Below are 21,371 nucleotides of genomic sequence, written 5' to 3' on the forward strand. Positions count from 1 at the left end.
AACTTGTTCTCTCTTCTATTGGCCTGTAGGAAGTGTTCTGTTAGTTATACAATGCTGCCTGAACAGTGGATAGTTGGGCTGGAGGCGGGACAAATGGTGAGCAGTATTCCAGCCCTTCCTATGAAAACTGTGAATTTCCCACTGAATATCACTTGGCTGAGCTTAGTGACATCTATAAATTGTGACTGGTAGTAGAGGCTATAAGAAGTGTCATGAGCAAAACTAAAATTGTATGAGACTGTGCAATTTTTTTTATATGTCCACATTTCATTGTCTGAGCCAGATTCTAGTAAGCTCTTTGAGGGCAAGGACCACATAGACTAATATCTAGCTATGTCTAGTATTTAGAGCTGGAAGTGACATTAGAGTTGATTTAGAACAATCCTCTTGCTTTTCAGAGAGTAATTTGTCCAAGGTTACATAAATAGTAAGCCTCTGAATGGAGAGTCAGACCCTGATCTTCTAAGTCCAATTGGCTCTGTGTTTTATGCCTTGCACATAGGAGATGCTTCACAAATTCTTGTAGGACTGGCAACCTCCATTAATCCTCCCAAGATATCTTGGACTTTACCAGCTAGACTTCTTTCTTAAGGATCATGCCTGAAACCAAAACTATTTCAATTCTCATTGACTGGCCTCCAGTAAAGGTCCCAGGCCAAGTCCTATTTGGTCATTGTTTGGGTCCTGATCAACTCATATTGAATGTAAATAGCAATCATTTCTGCTTTGACCAGAAACTCTGAGTGTCTTCTCCTCCCAGATTTATTTATTCATTCATTTATCTGTCTATGTATGTATCTACATATCTGTATATCTGTCTGTGTATCTATGTATAAATCTACACATCTGTATATCTATGTATCTTGAGTATTTATGTATGTATCTGTGTATCTGTTTATGTATGTATATATCTATGTATCTATCTATGTACCTAACTGTGTATCTGTGTATTTATATACATATAAATCTATGTATCTGTGTATCTATGTATTTATGTATGTATATATCTATGTATCTGTATCTATTTGTATATCTATATATGATATATCTGTGTATCTATTTATGTATTTATCTGTGTATGTATCTGTCTATGTATCTATGTATTTATGTATGTATATATCTGTATCTATATCTAGTTGTATATGTATGATATATCTGTGTATCTATCTATGTATTTATCTGTGTATCTATCTATGTATATGTGTATCTATGTATCTATCTGTTGACTAGGTGAAAGAAGAGATTTTTTTGCCTCAATTATTACCTAGCCTTAATTACTGAAGGTGCTGCAGTCAAACTAAGACCTGTTGAAGACCTTAGCTGAAAAACGCCAAGATTTCCAATTTCATCCAGGACCATCTCCAGTCCTCTTGATCTATATCTGGCCACTGGACCCAGATGTCTCTGGAGGGAAAATGAGGCAGGTGCCTCAGCTCTCCCTCACTTAAATCTAATTCATTTGCATGTTTATGGCATCACCTCCCTGATGCCATGGTTCTCTTGGAGAAGGAAGGACAAACAACAACAACAAGGGCCTTATGCATAGTAGATATTCACTAAGTATTTTGTGTGCTAGGGATTGGATTGTAGCATACCTCATGGGGATGAACATGGATGAGGCTGAGCTCCACTGACCCCTTTTGGGACATGTTTTCAGTGCTAATGAACTTGAGGATGATACAACAATCTTTTAGCCTTAATAATAGTAGCAGAGGGAGAGAATTTCATCAAACAAGGTTGGTCACTGGGTGCAGAAGTAGACTTTAAAAACAGTGGTTCCATCCTCTGGCTAGCTCTCGCCATCCATTCAACTAGTCAAGATCTTGTCAGCTTCTTTCTTGGATTTCCTGTAAGGAGGGGAAGAGTCACTCTTACAGTAACTATGGCAATTTTCACAAATGATAAGAGTTTATTATATTGTCTAGGTAAGCCTCAGCCTAAATTTCAAAGCCCTTGGTACTTTTTTGCTTTTCTTTATCTGAGCATAGGTGACTGAACAGTGTTTCTGAGATATTCATATGCAGACTTGGAGATTACCTCTTGAGTTTAAGAGGGGTCTTCGTCATCTTATTGGTTCTGGCTGCTGTTTGTAAGATGTTCCCAGAACTTACAATAGTGTTTCTCAAAGGAGAAGATGACTCTCTGTTGGGAGGATGAGATAAAATTATGTCCTAGCTGGCCAGAAGATAGTTCAGAGTTAAGATGAAGGTGAAATAGCTATTCAGTAACCCACAAACCCATTTATGTTATAGTGTTTCAAATCTTAATCTCCTAGAAGAGTATAATGGTAGTTGTCTACCATTTTTTTTATCGTTTTCAATATGCATTTGTGTTTTGTGTTTCAATTAATTCTTCTTTGTGGAGGAAATCAGTAGCTGTCCTCTCTACCTGATCTACATTATATATTGAAAATCTTTATACTCTCTTTTGGGGAGATCCAAGAAATAAGACTTTATTACTAAACTTTAAGTGACTTTTTTCTCTAGCTGAATCCAATATTTTATCTGAGCCCAGACCTGACCCACTTGAATGGGAGGGGACATCCCCATTACTTTTAGGCCATCATCAATTCTGTTGTTACAACTGAATGAATTAATTTACTTATAGGTACCTCTTCAGCTAAATCTTATAAATTTGCTACAAGAACATACTCTCTGAAAATTCTTGACAGCTTATTCAGGGCTAATGTCTCCTATTTCTGGTCTATTTAGATCATATCCAAAATCAGTGGACTGGCCAGCCACTTCCACTATTTTTCCAAACTGGTAAATATTTGCCAATGAAGTTGCTACATTGGAGAGGGTCTGAGAATGGTTCAATTTACAAGAAACAAAAGTAGACAGGGGGCTAGAAAAGAGGACTTTTGTAAGGTTTGTTTAAAGACCCAGAGTTTGGCTCCATAACTCTTATTTCTTTATAGAGGACTGGAGAGACACAGCAATTGTGGTCACATTCCAACCTAGGGATCATGAAGGTGGAGAGGAATTCCAAAAGTTAAAAAGAGGTACCAAGTCCCCAATTGCATATCACTGCTTCTGTTCTGCTTTGGTCACGGGCCATTGGATATCTGAAAGTATTGGGGAAGCAGTCAAGACCTAGATTTGAGGATAGGAGAGAAAAAAAAGCAGACAAGACCCCTTGAGAAAGGGCTTTTGATTTTCTCTAGCAAAGTAAAGTGGCCCAGGAAGCCAGAGTCCACTGGGCCAGAACAGAGTAATGGTCCAGCTAAGGGGATGGTGTTGTCTGACAACAGGCAACACTAAATTCTGCCCATCAGGGAAGGAAATGTGGGCTCCTCCTGATGCTCCTAATGGCCCACAAACATACCACAGGGGAAAAGTTCTGCTCGGTTCCACGAGATAATTAACTTCTGCCCTGCAGCATGTGAATCAGAAAGACCCTGAACTTTCTCTGCTGGTATCACAGCTGTCTTATGTGTGGGTTGCAAACTTCATCCACCTCCCAAGCTCTATTAGCCAGCCAGCCCCTTTTTGCAAGTTGGCAAACACTTTTAAAAAATGTATAATAGACATAATATTGGTTGATTTCTCAGTGGGTGGAGAAGGATCTGGGGGGAGAATTTGGAACTTAAATTTTTTAAAAATGAAAGTTAAAAGTAAATGAATAATAAAGAAAGAGGGGGAGGGTCCAGCAGTCTATTCCTATTTTCCCAGAGACTGGTCTCTAGTGGCTTAGAGCACTGGAAGCCTAGTAAGAAAAATTGCCTGTATTCTAACCAGATTGCTGCCTGTTTACAAATGATGATGTAATGGAATTATCAGAGAATATTATTCAGTGAACAGTTATTCTTTACCTATATGGATGCTATGTGGATAAATGCCAAGACAGATGTGAGAGAGATTCTGATCTCAAGGAGCTTATCACATCAGGACCACTCCTAGTCCTATCATGTTGACTTCTTCCACTGATAATAACTGCAAGCCAAAATCACCTGGACCATGAACCCTTACCACGAAAAAAATTCTATCTTACCATACTTATCATTCTTCAACTATCCCTAATTATAGTCTTCACCTCATCAGAGCTTTCTAATTCATTTGAAAATAAAATGGATCCATTTAAAGGGAGAGTTAAATAATTTACATTACAAATTTATATAAGGCTCAATATTCCAGCTTTTTTTTTTAAATCAGAGAGATCTCATTTGTTTTTACATATATTTGAATCTGTTTCTAAGAGTAAAGTGTAGCAAAAGGACCCACAAAGCTTCCCTACTTCCAAAATGAAAATAAATAAATTAAAAAAAAAACAATAAAAGGAAAGAAGATTGGACTGTGATCTAAAAATGTTCTGGTCAAAAAGTGGAATAGGAGAGAGATCCTAATTTTTATATTTCAAAATATAAAATATGTTTCCTGGGGAACATAGAATAAAAAAGTAACATGTAAGTGGATAGTCTGTGATGAAGATAATAGATTCAGAACAGCCTATAAAGGAATGGAAATAAAAAAGGACAAAGTAAATTAATTCTTCTTGGAAAAATGCAGCACGAAAGAAGGTTATTTGATTTAAGATAGAAGGAAGATAGGGAATAAGGATATTGAACCACATTTTTACGTAGCTAGGAATAAGAAAGATCAAAACAGGAAGGAGAAATGAACAAGAAAGAAAGAAACTAGCAATTTAAATAAAGTCAAGTAAAAGGAAGTGTTGAGGAGAGTTTGTGGGGATAGACTAGGAACAAATTTATTTAAGCACAACTAATCATAGTAAAAAAAAAAAAGTGCTGACTTAAAAGTATAAAAATCAATACAAAAGAAATAAATGGAGGAAAAGTTACAATGCAAATGATTACAACCTTTGAAATAAACAGATTAAACAATCCAGTAAAATTAAAGAGAATGCAGATTGGATAAGAAAATAATACCAATTTATCACATGCCAGAATATATTAAAAAATAAATGAATGAAAATGAGAAACTAGAATAAAAATTACACTGCATCAGTTGATTCTAAAAAGACAAAAATGGCTATCATGGAATAAAACAAGGCAAAAATAAAAATTCAAAATTTCAAGAAAGATAAACAAAGAAATTATCTTGCTTAAAAGTACCATAGATAGTAATATTTCATAATTAAGTATATGTGCACCAAATATTATCGCACATACATTTATACAGAAAAAAGTCTGCCCAAATTACAAGACATAGATCATAACACAATAATTGGAAGAGACCTAAATGCTCCTCTCTCAGATCTGGATAAATCTAACAGAAAGATAAATAAAAAGGGAAATATAGAAATTTATTATAAAAATTAGATTTTGTAAGACATAGTATCTTCTGAATTGTAACACAATATGCACATTTTTCAGCATCATATAATATACCACAAAATGTACTAAATAATGGGTCACAGAGAAATTATAACAAATTATTTAAAAGCAATATTAAGAACATTCTTTATAGACCATAAGATAGGAACCAAATCTGTTATTTCATTGGTATAGAAATCACCTTGCTGCAGAAACTCCCTCTACCAATGCAGGTTGATACCTTGTCTTCTACTTTTAGTCTTAGAATGTTGTGGCTGAGAGATTCCTTTAGTCACATAGCTAATCTGTATCTATGTATTTACATGTTGTTTCCCCCATTAGAATGGTAATTCTTTCAGACTGTTTTTGCCTTTCCATGTATCCCCAGCACTTAGTAGTTAGAAGGAGATCTTCTGGTTGCAAACCTGTCTTTTTGTTCACTATACTATGATTATAATCTCTTATAGGTCATGACATAATAAATAACAGAATAAAAATATAATTCAAGGGACAAAAGAAAAAGATTGTTTCAAATGAAGACTAATGATATACAAATTTATATTTATGTCCCCAGTACTGAGCCAGTCCTTGATACACAGGAGGAACTCAATTGATTCTTATTGATTGATTCATTGATTGAGTCAAACAATAAATCTTAGTAAGAATTAGCAGCTATGTGGCATTAAGTGTCCTTAGAGATTCATCCCTCCTTTTTCAAGAATGAAAAAAAAAACCTATTAAAATTTGGGAATGCTGGAATTTTTAAAGATATATTATCAATGTACTTTGATAAATAATGAGAGACATTTTATCATCTCTATTTAGGTTGGAGGGAAGACAACAGCATGTTATAGGTAGAGATCATCCAGCCCAAACAAGGAAATTGAGATTTCTAAAATAATATAGGTAGGGTTTTTTTTATTTGTTTGTTCAGTTAATGCTAGTGGTACTGAATTAAAAACAATAAAATATATTATTCAAGGTGACCACCTTGTACTGGCTTCCCCTTTAAGGTTAACATCTACATCTTCCATTTCTTGTCTGTAAATGCACACATGTTGTTTCCCACATTAGAAGGGAAGTTCGTTTGGGACAGAGATTATTTTTGCCCTCTTTCTTATTCTCAGTATTTAACAGTTACTGGCACATAGTAAGTCTTAGTAAATTTTTGTTGATTGATTGATTGATTACTAAAATCAATATTGGTGTGTCTTCAGATAGAGATATTAACCTATTCAAATGGATTTTAATTCAATGAAAACAATATTAATTTAATAGGGAATTAAATATTCTAGAATACTAATGACCCCCCAAATACCTATAGCCTGCTTCTCAGTTTTAGCCATGTTCTTACTTCCTATTTCCTTATCTATTCAGGCTTATAGTTCTTCAGTGAAATATGACACTTTGACAGACCAAGCCAACTGAAGCATGAAAAAATTATTAATTAATTAAATGCAAAAGGCATTTAATGAAACAGAGTAGTAAGGTAACATAACAAGAAAATATATCAGGCAGTTAGCATCCTTGGATCCCTTACCTGGATATTACCTCCTCCTGTATATTTCATTCTCTTGTTTCCCCAACGCAGTAGGAGAAAGAAGTCTGTTTTAAACTTAAGGCAGGTTGTGAACAGCCATTCTGCAATTTAGTAACTTCCCACTCCTTTCTGGTGCGGGAGATATTATTTTTCTCTTAGAAATGCAAGTCTCAGGTCATCTCCATTGTATACTTTGCTGAGTATAGTCTAAAGGCAGCCACTAGTTCTTCTCTGTCTCCCATTTGTTATTTCAATAGCAGATCTTGCCACACCCTTTTGAAAATCCTGTTCTTTTAAATTGAATTCACTGGAATCTTTCTTCCCTAAGCAAAGTATATATTGAATGTTGTTACCACCATGTAAACTATATAGCCTTTTAGGACTACAGATAATCTCTCTCAGTGTGTAAGGCTCTTCCTGCCCAAAGTACAAGGTCTTACAGTGTGTTCTTTTCATTTCTAATATCTTGGGATTGGAGGACTGAGACTTCTAGCAAAGATTATATTAAGAGGTATAAAAATAAAAGACATATGAAGAAAGATACTATTTGTATCCAGAGAAAGAATGGATAAATAGAAGTATTTATAGAATAATTTTGTATATATGTATACACATGTGTATACACATGTTTAATATATGTGCACACACATACATAGGTATATATACATATGTGGAGATATATGTACATATACAGATGTACATATATATCTCCACACCTATTTGTGTCTAGTGATAGCCATATCTAGGGTGAGAGAAGGGAAGAGAAGAAAAAAAAGAACAAAAAATAAATTTACATGATAACTTTATTGTATATTGAAGGGAATAGCAAGTTTTACATGGTAGATTTGAAGTTTCATGTGCAACCAACTATTTTAGTATGCTGTGTCATGGACATTCTTATTTTGTTGAATTGAAAATTTTAAAAAATTGTAATGCCAAAAAAAAGTAGAGGTGTACCTTCATTGGTTTTACCTATATGAAGATAGGCATGTGAAACATTTTAAAGTTAGAGAAGTTTTTATTAGTCACTTCTCTTCTTTCCTGTTTGTCTTTAATTTTCTGAAATATTCCTGTGCCCTCTCATGGCACTGTTTTGGGGAACTTAACCTGGCAGCTGTGTGGAGGGCAGCATATAATTAAAGATAGATTGTATGGTAGACTAGACTCTAGGTGTTGGAGGAGTTCAGCGTTTTGACCCAGACCCAGCTTGACTCAAGAGTTTAGCGTTGTTCTTCTCAAGGAGTTTGAAAGTGATTCACTATAGATAAACCCTGAATTTCTTAAGGATCTATTTGCTGTATGAGGGAGATATTAGCACATAGCTTTATTAGTAATAAGTGTGGCGTTCTCCAATTTTAACACTTTTTTCCAATAAAATTACTTGGTTTGAATGTTGTGACCTTCAAGGATAGGGTAAGACTCATTTGCTAATGTGTCATTTTGGCTGGATAAAGACACAAAAACCAAAACTAAGTAGTTTTGAATTTTTTTTTTTTAGTAATTTTAGCATAGTCTCTCCATAAAAGATGCTTTCTAAAGAAAAAAGCTACCAGAAGAAAATGAGCAGTCAGACTGATGTATCCTGAGGTGGATGGCTGATGGTAGGGGGAACAGGCATTTTTAGTCCTATCCAGCCTGCAGGGGGATTTGTTGTCAATGGGATTTATCATGAAGACACTTTATACACTCTAGGTAGAGCATTGAGATCAGAGTGATGGAATTGCATCTGATGAGAGCCTGGCCTATGGAAAGGTTCCCAAGTCAGTTTACACATATCCAGTGAGATTCTCTGGACAGTGATAAAATCAATGACAATTCCCTCAGGGACTGGTTTTAGAAGGAGCCCTTTCTGCTGCTCGTGTGGCTGTGAGAAGCTTAGGTGGTTGCTTAGCCACTTGCTGCTGTGCATTCATTTTCACACCTGGATTCTCACAATTATTTTACCTAACATGGCTCGGTTACCCCGACTCCCAAAAGAAAAGATGGTGTTGTGTGGTGGAAAGGAGCAAGGAACAGGAGGGAATTTTTTTTTTTTAAAAGAGATGTATTCTGACATTTCTGTGGTTGCAAATTATGAGTTTCTAGAAATCTATTGTTAGGGGTTAACATAATGTGGCCGTCTGGAAATATAAAATAGAATGGAATGCTTTCAGATGGCGGCTAAAGGAACATCTGAAGTTGCAGGGCCGCCGTCACAGTACCCAAGTGCCCCCGTTCCAGAGTTCTGATTTATTCTCACCGGCAAATGTTGTACTTAATTATGCATCCATAAAACTTGCACTTCACACACTGTTAAGCATCTTATTAGAAAAAGACTTGGAGTTCCAGCCTCCTTTGAATAGCTGTGAATTTTTAACTCCCAAGATATAAGTAGAACATCCTGATTTTTTTTTCTCAGTTTTGCTCAGGGCTGAAAAAATTACAGTAAACTTGGGATAACACATACAGTAGTGGGAAGAACAGTGGATTTTAAGTCAGAGGGCATGAATGAATCCTTTCACTTTCCTAAGCCTCAATTTCCTTATTCATAAAATGTTTTCCAGTCCTGCTCAACCCTTCCTGACCCTATTGGGGTTTTCTTGGCAAAGGTACTAGAGTGGCTTGACATTTCCTTCTCCACCTCATTTTACAGATGAGCAAACTGAGGCAAACAGGATTGAGTGATTTAGCCAGTAAGTATTTGAGGCCACATTGAACTCTAGCCTTTCTGATTCCAGGCCCAATCCTTTGTGTACTATAGTGCCACTTAGCTGTCCCATTTGTAAAATAGGGAGGTTTAATATGATATAGAAGTTTCCTTTTAGCTCTGTATCTGTGATCCTATTATGTTGACTACCCATTTTTTTCTGTACAAAAAATAAAAAATAAAGTGTAAGCCAGAATAGTTTGTTTTCTAGGAGCCAAAAAAGAACATTTAAAATATTAAAATTTGAGTACTCCATCAATTATACTTTTACCCATTTAATTTAATTTTTATAATAGCTTTTTATTATACTTGCAAAATACATACAAATACAGTTTTTAATAGTCACCCCTGCAAAATCTTATGTTCCAAATTTTTCTCCCTTCCTTCCCCTCACCTACTTCTCCTGGACTGCAAGTAACCCAATATATGTTAAACATGTGCTATTCTTCTATACATATTTCCACATATATCATGTTATACAAAAAAGCAAGCAAACAACAACAAAGAAGGTAAAAATGCTATGTTGTAACCATATTCAGTCCTCTTTCTAGATACAGATGGTTCTTTCCATCACAAGTCTATTGGAATTGAAAAGAGCCACGTGTCCATCAGAATTGATCATCTCATAATCTTATTGTTGCCATCTACAATGTTCTCTTAGTTTTGATCACTTCACTTAGTATCAGTTCATTTAAGTCTTTCCAAGCTTTTCTGAAATCAGCCTGTTCATCATTTCTTATAGAACAATAACATTCCATTATATTCATATACCATAACTTATTCTGCCATTCCCCAGCTGATGAGTATACACTCAGTTTCCAGTTCCTTGCCATTACAAATAGGGCTGCTTGCACATGTGGGTCCTTTTCTCTCTTTTATGATCTCTTTGGGATACAGACCCAATAGAGACGCTGCTGGATAGTCCTTTGGGCATAGTTCCAAATTGCTCTCCAGAATGGTTGAATCAGTTTACAACTCCACCAACAATGTATATGTCCCAGGTTTCCCACATTCTCTCCAACATTATTCATTTCATTTTAAGAAAAATTTCTAAATAATAAACTTTTTCATAATTATTTTTGCTGAGTCTTCTAGTTCCCCAAAGTCTGCCTTTGGATTATTTTCCTGTTTCATAAAGATTTTCTTTTCATTTAGACACTTCAAATACAACATATTCCCACCTCCCCAAATTCACTAGAGACCAACTTCTCTTCTGAATTTTCCTATTTCTGTCTAGCGTCCTGCTATCTTTCAAGTCACTCTGGTTCACTATCGTCATCAATCATCATCCGCATTATCATGATGCTGTTTATATAGCACCTACTATGTGCCAGTGACTGCATTAACCACTTTATAAATATATGCTTTACAACTTGATTCCTTTTGCCACATATCCAATTAATGGCCAGTCTTCTCAGTTTTTTTCCTCCACATCATACCTCTCTGTCCTATTCTTTCTATTCATATGGTTACCACTCTAATTCATGTTTTCATCACTTTTCACTTAGACTACTAAAATAGACTTTAAACATTTAATGTATTTATTTAAAATTTAAATGCAAAATAGAAAAAAGGAAAAAAATATTGTCTTGTGCACAGCAGACTATAAGTCAAAATTGATTTCTTTGCCTCAAGTCTCATCACACTACCAATTCATCCTCCAAATAGATATTAAAGTGATTTTCCTAAAACTCAGATCTGACCATGTTGCTTCCCTAATCAGTAATCCCCAAAGTCTCCATATTAGGACCAAATATAAACTCCTCTGTTTGGTATTTAAAGTTCTTCACCACCTGGCTCCAAACTCTCTTCCCACTTTCTTATATACTATTCTTCTTTTAGCAATCTATGGTCCCTGATGACAGATATCCTTAGCCTCCATCTCTTCTCTCCATACCTTTGGCTATCCCTCAGACCTATGATGGACTATACTTCCTCCTTTTTGCCTCTTATAATTCTTTTGTTCCTCCAAAACTCAGTTCAAATGCTACTACATTGTATTCTTTCCTGAACTCCTAGCTCTTAGTGTCCTAGCCTTCCCCAACCCGCAATACATTCTGCTTAGATTTTATACATGACAGGGAGTTGATATAATGAATGGTGAGCTGACCTCAAAAAGAAGGAGAAGGGAACAAGAATTTGTAAGCATCTCTTGTGTACCAGGCATTGTGCTAAGTGCTTTACAAATATTATCTCATTTGATTTGCCCTCAAAGTCAGGAACAATGAGTCCCATTCCTCACACCCACTGTCTATGTGTCCCTAAGCTGTTACCTAATCTCTCAATAATATAGTCCAGAGGTGTCAAGCACAGAGACCATCTGCCACATGTGGCCCACAACACTACTGAGTATTGCCCCAACCAGATTAAAATATAATTGGAAATATTTAACAAAATAAATGAAAATAAAATTGTGTTGCATCAATGTATTTGTCTATATAAATAAACATGTATCAGTATATACATATGTATATGTATATATGTGTGTATACATACACATATATTTATGTATATAAACATGTGGTTTTCTAAGCCATTATATGGCTGGTAGGAATCTAGATGTACAGTTTATTGTTCAGTCATTTGAGTCATAGCTGACTTATGAACTTATTTGGATTTTTCTTGGCAAAGATACTAGAATGATTTTGCCATTTCCTTCTCCAGTTCATTTTATAGATGAGGAAACTGAGGCAAACAGGATTAAGTAACTTGCTGGGGTAACACAGCTAGTAAGTGTCTGAGGTCACATTTGAACTCAGGATAATGAAGCTTTATGAATCCAGGCCCAGCACTCTGTGCACTATGATGTCACCTAGCTGCCCATGTCCAATTCAGGGGTTTCTATTTAAGTTCCATACCATCTCTCTAGGTCTCTGTTCCAAGATGCTAAATTGCAAAGAACATGCTGACCTGCATTGGTAGAGGGAGTTCCCTCTTAGCAATGAAATCACAGATCTAGCCCCCTATGCACATATTTTGTATTTGCTCCTCCCTATATATTCCAATAAGATGCAAACTGTTTGAGGGCAGCATATGTTTAATTTTGGTCTTTGCATTCTCAGCTCCTGGCACAGGAGCCCATAATAGAGCAGGCATCATAAATACGTGTTGGTCGATTGATTTCCAGAAAATCATACCTAAGGTTTTTCTTAAAACAAATGTCTAAACTCAGATTGATCTTCAGGGAAGGTTTAAAAAAAGTTTGTAGTAATTAAATGTCTGCTTTTTAATGATCTAACAGTAGTGCTTTTTAAATAGCTGCCTTGATTTCAGAGCATTTCGGGCTTGTATTAATTTTAAATGTGAAATCATTAACTTGGGGGAGAAGAGGGTGCCCTGGCAGAGTACGTTTTTGAAATCACGTACAAGGCTTTTCTACCTCCGGGAAGATCATGCTGAGCAATGTCTCTTTGGTAATTTAAAGTTAGCAATAGATTCAAAGTATGGTAAAGAGAAACTGTTGAATACACAATTTTTTTCTTCATTTGAGAATGTAAAGAAGTTATTTTTTGAAGTCCCCAATTAAAGGCAGGGCAGTCTAGTGGAAAAATCAGTGAACCAGCAGAGAAAACACCTGAGTTCTAGTCCTGATTCTTTTGCTAATGAGCAGTGTGACTTTATTTGAGCCTCAGTTTCCTTATTTGTAAAATGAGGCTGTTGAACTAAGTGATCTCAAAGGTCCTTTCCAACCCCAATGTACAATGCACTGGTAAAGCCCCACCCCCAATTTTAAAAATGTATTTTAGGTCAATTGTGGATTAGGAGATACATTTTGTAATATTTTCATTTAACTTTTATATGTGTTTATGTGAAATCTCTATCTGTAGTCACTTTATTACACGTTCATTTAGCTCTGCTTTGGTATTTATTAATTTATTTATAATAAATAGAGACGTGCTTTTCCATAAATTAAATTACTGTTTTTCTCATTTGCAACTCTTGCCCAGTGATGAATATTCTTTCCAATTAAAGAAAATGACCTTCACTTCAACTTAGAGAAGAGTGGGCTAAAAACATGTCAGTGTTGAAAGGCAGCCTCATAATCAGACAGCTGGAGATGATGAGTCTGACTGATTGAGGAGGAGGTAGAGAAAGGGGGAAACAGCTTTGTGGATAGTCTAGCCAAGGTGAGTGCTGGGAAGCCTTGACTAGCACAGTATTGGCACACAGTATGCACTGAATGGGACAATTAGGTAGCAATTAGGATGGAGTGCTCTGCCTGAAGTCTGTTAAGACTCTATTTCCTTAGTTCACATGTGTCCTCAGACAATTACTGGCTATGAGACCCTAAGCAAATCTCTTCATCCTATTTGCCTCAGTTTCCTCATCTGTAAAATGAGTTGAAGAAGGAGATGGCAAACCACTCCAATATTTTTGCCAAGAAAACCCCAAATGGCATGAAGTCAGACATGGCAAATGACTGAACAACTACATTTCATTGAATAAATACTTGGAGTTGATTAGTCAGAGCCTCTGTGGTATGGGGAATTGGGATGGCAAACATATTCATGTCCCTTACCTCATTAGGGAATGAGAAGAGCAATGTGGAAGAATAAAAAAGAATCCTGAACTTTTAGTCTGAGGGACCTGAATTTAAATTCTGCTGATATCAATGAGCTCTCTGGGTCCATTTTCTCATATGTCAAACAAGATAGTTGAATCTGGGATTCTTACCAGATTAAAATCTATGGTTCCAAGACTCAGAAAAAGATATTTTCCTGTATAGCTAATGCTATAATAGTACAGTATCAGGAACTCTAGGAATTTAAATTGATATATTTAAATGTCCTTTTTCAGCTGATCCAGTTCCCTCTCTTTACAGATTAGGAAAATTGAAGCTCAGGGCAATTACATGACTTGTTCTAATTTACATGGATTTCTAGTGAGGATCATAGGTAGCATTCAGAACCAAAGTCCTTGGTTTTTAGGGCCACAGTTTTCCCACTGGACCCAAACCTTACTCAACTATATGACCAAATCACAATATCAAGACTGTTGTTTGAACTGATAGAGGCAGTAGCCACGCTGGGCTAACACAGAACCACTGATGACATCAGAGTGTATGGGCTAAATAAAAATTGCATCCTCTTTGAGGGCAGAGTTTGTGTTTTATTTAAGGAAGATAATAGAACCTCCCAGGCTTGCTGTGAGGATCAAATAAAATAATATTTATAAAATGTTTATCATAGTGCTTCGGCATAGTAGGTACTCTATAAGCGATTCTTCTCTCTCCTCCTCTTCTTCATCATAACTGTTCTTATTATTATTTCCTTTTCACATTCCCAGCACCTAGCTTGAAGTCCTGCACTCAGAGGATACTTCAGATAATTATTTGTCAAATTGAATTGAATTGAATTGGCCTTTGTGAGCTTGCCTAGGAACTTGACCTCTTATAACCTTGTTTCTATGAGAAAATGTGTCCTGAATTCCAAATCAACAGCTTTCAAATGGGCTCTTAGAACACAATCCGTTTGTAAGTTGGGAATTGCCTGCATCCATATAGGACAAGAACTTCATGAAGGGTGTTAGGAAGCATTGTGGTGTGATGGGAGGAGTTGGGGCAGCTAGGTGGCGCCATAATGCCTGGAGTGTTGAGCCAGGAGTCTGGATGACTCATCTACCTGAGTTCAAACCTCGCCTCAGACACTTTCTAGCTGTGTGACCCTGGGCAAGTGGCTTAACCCTGTTTGCCTCAGTTTCCTCATCTGTAAAATGAACTGAAGGAGGAAATGGCAAACCACTCCAATGTCCTTGCCAAGAAACTCCCAAATGGGATCAAGAAGAATTAGACACAACTGTATTACTGAACAACATCAAGGGAATCACGAAGGAAACGGCATATTTCTGTCTAGGGGATTTGAGGTCTCTGAATCCCAAATTATTATCTTCTTATTATTCTCCCTTATTATTTTCTGCCTTTCCATTTCTTGTTCTGAGAACTGATCAAAGACTAGAGTTCCTAAGAATGGATTTTCCATATCTGAAATATGGCAGTGACTGGGGTATTGATGGAGTTCCTGCAGAGGGACATGGTCTGTGCTTTGTGCTTGCTTATGACTGAAAAAGAGACATCATGAAAGAGGATTTGAGATTTATCTTATCTGGCATCATACCTGTTGCTCTATCCACTGCCCTGCCCTGAATGTTTCCCCTATACATTACCACCTTCCATTTCTGAGACTGGGATCTACTGCCCCATTTTGGAACCCTTGGGTTTAAACATCTGAGGCAGGGGAAGCATAGGAAAAAATGGAAAGGACAAAAAGGGCCTGGGTCATTTTTGTAACTTGCCTATAGAAAAGGAGAGATGGTTTTCCCAGCTAGCAACAATCTTATTCTGATTTGCATTTGCCAGTTGTCTTGGAGGCAGTCTCAGTTGCTGGGAACGATTGGAAAGAAGCATCTCTATCCTCTCAGCAAGGTATCAGGGCGAATATCTACTTCCATGGGAGGCGACCTCCAACAGAATTCTGTTCCCTGTAATCTCATTAAGGTGAGTGGTGAACTCATCAAATTGATCAGAGACTCTTTGGGGGCATGGGGAAAGTGTTCAGACTATTTGTCAAATTTTATCAATCATCATCATTTTAATTTCTTTTTTTCTGATGGAATTCAGAGCAAAGTAGTGATGAAACAAAATATATTTGACATTCTACAATTGCAAGGGGAGATAAAGTAAAATTTTCATCATTAAATAGAAGTAGTAGGATGGAAACTTATCTTTTCTCATTTCAGTAACCATGGTACAGCCTCATGAACACATGGGACAAGGTGGGAAATACAGGAAGTACTTCATTCTGTTCCCTCATGATCTTGATCTCCCCTGGTAGGGTTCTATATTGTGAAAGCTCTTCATTTGATACCACTAGGAGATTATGAATATTTGTTATAGCAACTTCTATTAATAACACTATTCTTAAGTTTTTGTCAGTCAATGATATGTCCAGGTAATTTGGTCTGTCTCTGCGACTGTTTGTTGGAAAAATTATCCCAAGATATTTTTAAAGTTTTGATTTGTAGTATGAAGAGTTGTCTATCATTCCATGAAAGATAATGAGTTTCTCATTCTACCTACCAGGTCAAGTCTTGGTAAGTATTTGTAGGGGCTTATTTTTTAATAGCCTGCAATGGCATTTTATTTTTTTATGGTTTACTATGTTAATTTGTTCATAATTAATGTTACCAATACAATTTGTATATCAATAATAAATACAATTTAGTTTATTCATCATTAATATCACTATGCCAATTTATATATAAATAATAATTATTATTGTTGTTATTAATTATACATTATAATGATACAGTATAGTACTTTTTCCACATCAGCCTCCTGAACGAGGTAGAATAAACATTACTATCTCATTTTAGAGGGATATGGTACAGAAAAATTTAGTGATTTATCCATGATGACATAAGAGCTAAATAAACATCAAAGCCAAGACTCAAACTTGGGTCTAAGATCACCTGTTTGCTTTTTGCTATCTGGGGCTACCTCTCATTTTTTAAAAGTGGGTTTAGGAATATCTCTGCAGAAGTTTTCTTGAATAGGATTTAAAATCAGGCTGATAATTTTCAAATCAACTGTTATATTTTAATGGACATGGGAAGACAAGGCTGGGGAAGGTCTTGTTTAACAACCCATTCCTAAGTGACTGAAGTAATGGGAGGGAGTGATGGCTCAAATAATCTATAAGAATGAGTAACTAGAAATTATTTCTATTTGGCTTTGGAAACAGTTTTATAGTTTTTTGGGAGGGAGAAAGGAATGAAACAGATTTAACTCTCAAATTATTTTGGCGGCACTTACTAGTTGGGTGATGATAGGCAAATCTCTGAACTTTACTCAACCTTCATTTATTTCCTCATTTGTAAAATCGGGATAATAGTAATAATGCCCATTTTGTATAATTGTTGGGAGGATCAAAAAGAATATATACAATATGCATTGTAAACATTAAAGCTCTATATGAGGGCAGCTATTATTGTTATATTTGAGGTAAGCTAATATTTAAAGTTTTGCATTGCCTCAACACCTACCCACCCACTGACCTCTGGGGAGAGGATGCAGAAAGAAACAATGCAAAATTTATAAGTACAAATTTATCAGAAAGTATGTTATTAAAAATGTACTAACCTTGTGAGTGATAATGATTCATTTCCCCTAGCTACCTTTTTTTGATTGACATCATGGGATACCAGGACCTCAGCTTTATCAAGAATGAGGAAAGGGTAGCTTCCATTCCAAAATCTAGATATCTAGATCTGGAGAATCCTGACTGTGACTGACCTATTGGGAATTTAGAGTGGTAGCAGTGGGAAGAATCTTAAAATGATCTTGTCCAACTCCTTAATGTAACATATAAGGAAACTGAGGCCCACAATCATGTAGCCAGTAAGCAGTAGAGCTTTTATTATATCCCCATCAGCCAAGAAGTCATAACTAAAATTTAAGAGTTGATTGTTCATTTGTGTTTTGGTTGTGGCGTGCATGTCAAAAGTTGAATGATAAATTCTGTGTCTAGGTCAATTAGTTTTCTTCACTGGAAAGCATCAGTCTACAAGTATTTGTTAAGTATCTACTATGTGCCAGTGCCACTGGAGATACAAAGATAAAAGGGAAATAGTTTCTAGTTTTGAAGAGCTTAGATTTTTATACTGAGGATATGTACCTATCTATCAATATACACAAATCAGATACATGATTACCTGGGGTATGGAAGACAGTAGCAAATGGGAGACCAGGAAAAGTCTAGTGCAGAAGGTGACTTGTGAGTTGAGTCTTGAAGAAAATCTAAGATTCTTGGGTCCTAAGGAAGACTTGGATTAAAATCCTGTTTTGGATACCTACTAGTTGTATGATCCTGGGAAATCACTTAACTTCTCAATGCCTCAGTTTTTTCAGCTAAAAGATAGGGAGTTGAATTCAATGACCTTTCTGGTTGCTTGCAACTCTACATCTGTAGTCATATGGTCTGGAGAACCTAGGGGATAGAGAGTTCAAGGACTTGGAAATGGGAAGATTTAGTATCATGTATGAAGAACACCATGAAGGCTAGTTTTGCTGAATTAAAGAGTGCAGGGAAGTGATGTATATGCATAATAAAGCTGGAAAGGTAAGGTAAGTCAGGTTGTGAAGTATGTTAAATGCCAAAGAGAGGAATCTGTATTGGATCCAAGAAAAAACAGGAATCCACTGGAATTTGTGGAGTAGGAGAACATAGACATAGAACTTGAGGAAAAATCATTTTGATGGAGAATGTGGTGGATGCACTGCAGTAGGATGAGATGAGACAGGAAGACCAATTAGGAGGTTACTGCAATAGTCCAGGTGAGAGTCAAGGGTGAGTGACAGAGAATTTGAAGAAATGGTGTTTTAGTTGGATTTTTAGCCTGGAAAATTGCCCTGTTGGTCTTCAAAAAAAATGATATGAGTTGAGAATATGAATTTAGAGCCACCAAATATTTGATCCCAACCCTATTCCCAATTGCTGACTTTTTTTGAGGGAAAATCTCTTTTCTAAAAAGCATCCTTGGATGCTTAGGAAGCTGATGTGTTTTATAGGCTGTATGAAGCTAACATTTCATAAATGGGAGATTGCAACCAGACAAGTAAAGACCTTTGAGCTGCCAAATATTAAATGATTCCATGTAGGGAGGCCTCAAAGAAAGAAGGAGCATGAAGTACAATTCACTGTTTCAAGGTATAGAATTTATGAGTTATCCTATTGGTGAGGAAGAAGGTCTAGTTTCAGAAAGATATTTGATTATTAGAACTAAGTGCATTTCCAGTTGTGTAATTGTGGGCTAAAAGCCATTGGTGCCAGACCACATTTTAGTCCTGCTGTTTGGTTTCCTGAACAGAATTATCTGGGAGAACTTGTCACGGGGGGTACCTCCTCTGACACTGGGGGAGTTAAAGGCAGGCTTTTTGCCATTGCTAGAGATAAAGGGATACTGGCCAAGAAAGGGAAAGGAAGAGCCTGATAGTGGTACATGCCTGGTTATGACAAGAGCCAGATGGAAGCTGACATGAAATTGCTTAATCTCAGCCAAAGTAGAAATGCCCCACGGACCGGTACATTTGGCAGCCTATTTCAACTCACCTGTAAAGGTGTGAAGAAAAAGAACTCATGTAGCCTTCATGTCCAGAGCTTCAGAAAATTATAGCATTTTAGAAAAGGAGGGGACTTTGAATATGATTTATTTCAGCTCTCTCATGTGAAAGCTGACCAAAAAAAAAAAAAGATGCTAATGGGTGTGTTGTGACTTGTCATCCAGCTTGAAAGTAGCTCAACCATTTGTTGTGGTAGTTGTTCAGTGTTTAGGCATATCTGACTCTTTATGATTCCATTGACCACAGCATGGCAGGCCCTTCTATTCCCCACTGTCATTGAACATCATTCCCTGCCTGATCTCTGAGGTCTGGCTAGACTAAGATTGCCTCTGTTCCTTACAAAGGACTCTGCATCTCTCCTCTCTCTATCTTTGTATTCACCTTTGCATGATGAAAACCTTCTTCCTTTGTCTCAGAGAGTCTTTCTCTGCCTTTAAGATGCAGCTCAAGCATAATTTTCTGCATGAAGCCTTTCTTGACCTCCCAAATGCTAGTACTCTCTTTCATAAATTGCCTTATAAATCTTTGCATTTATTCATTTTATATTTATCATGTATTTGTGTTGGGGGTTATATCCCCTATTTGAATGTAAAATTCTGTACTCGTTTCCATTGTGCTTAGCATAGTGCCCAACACCTAGTAGACTGTTAAAAAGTAGTAGTTGATTGAATGATTAGCTTACATATACATACTCATTTACATATATATATATTCATGTAGTGCATACATATATAAAACCACATACACATATTAATATATACATATGTGTATTATACAACTGTAAATATATACATATATAGACATACATATATATGAGGCAGAATGATTTAGTCAAAAGAGACCTGGCCTTGAAGTCAGTAGACCTGACCTGTATTGATAAAAAAAAAATCTTCTCACCAAGGAGTTTTGTATATCAATGAAATCATAGGTACAGTCCTTATGTATCTCTATCTTTATATCTAGCTAGCTATCTCCCTACCTACCTGACAGCAAGGTGGCTAGGTGGCACTGCAGATAAGAGTATTGAGCCTAAAGTCAGGAAGACTCATTTTCCAAAGTTCAAATCTGATCTCAGACATTTACTAGCTGTGTGACCTTAAGTAAATCATCCAGCCCTGTTGCCTCAGCTTCCTCATCTGTAAAATGAGCTGGAGAAGGAAATGGCAAAGAACTCCAGTATCCTTGCCAAGAAAACCCCAAATGGGATCATAAAAAGTCAGACAAGACTGAGAAAAGACTGAACAACAAATGTATGTGATGGCATGTGATGAAGTGATAACCTTTTGGAAACTGACTATAAATACCAGAAGAAGTTAGAGAAGAGAAAAATGACCGTGGGCTGGAATGATCAGGGGAAGGTTCATGGAAAAAGGCTGAATTATAATAGATTGACAGGATTTGGATCAGCCAAAAAGCAGAGGCAGGGTAATTCCTGCATAGGAAATGGCTCTGATTTGTTTCTAAAAAACTCTAGAAAATTATGAAGCTTCTGTTCCCACAGTAGTCTTTGTTACAATTCTAATGCATCACTGTCTAATGGCTTGATTATTTCTTTGGGCTGGTCCTCAAGGTAGAAACTCCATTATATTCAGGGGAATCATGGCTTGGGAGGAATTTCTTGACATAGGAGCTTGATTGTTTGTGTGTTTTAACCTTAATAGGTTCCAACTAACCTGTCAGTTAGTTCACACATTCCTAAGTGGATGATTTTGTGTGAATCTAGGATAGGACACCCATGTCTCAGGGCTAGTTT

The 21,371-nt window shown here is 36.3% G+C and overlaps 1 protein-coding gene across 1 annotated transcript in view; it reads left to right on the forward strand.

Moving 5' to 3' along the window:
- Positions 1–21,371, forward strand: part of ZBTB7C (zinc finger and BTB domain containing 7C) — a 565,868-nt gene that overhangs the window by 198,540 nt on the left and 345,957 nt on the right. Inside the window, exon 3 of the mRNA XM_031945971.1 lies at positions 15,857–15,994. The gene's annotated coding sequence lies outside the window, so the exon portion shown is untranslated. The remainder of the gene's footprint in view (positions 1–15,856; positions 15,995–21,371) is intronic.

The sequence above is a fragment of the Sarcophilus harrisii genome, chromosome 1, assembly GCF_902635505.1.
Source record: "Sarcophilus harrisii chromosome 1, mSarHar1.11, whole genome shotgun sequence".
NCBI lineage: Eukaryota > Metazoa > Chordata > Mammalia > Dasyuromorphia > Dasyuridae > Sarcophilus > Sarcophilus harrisii.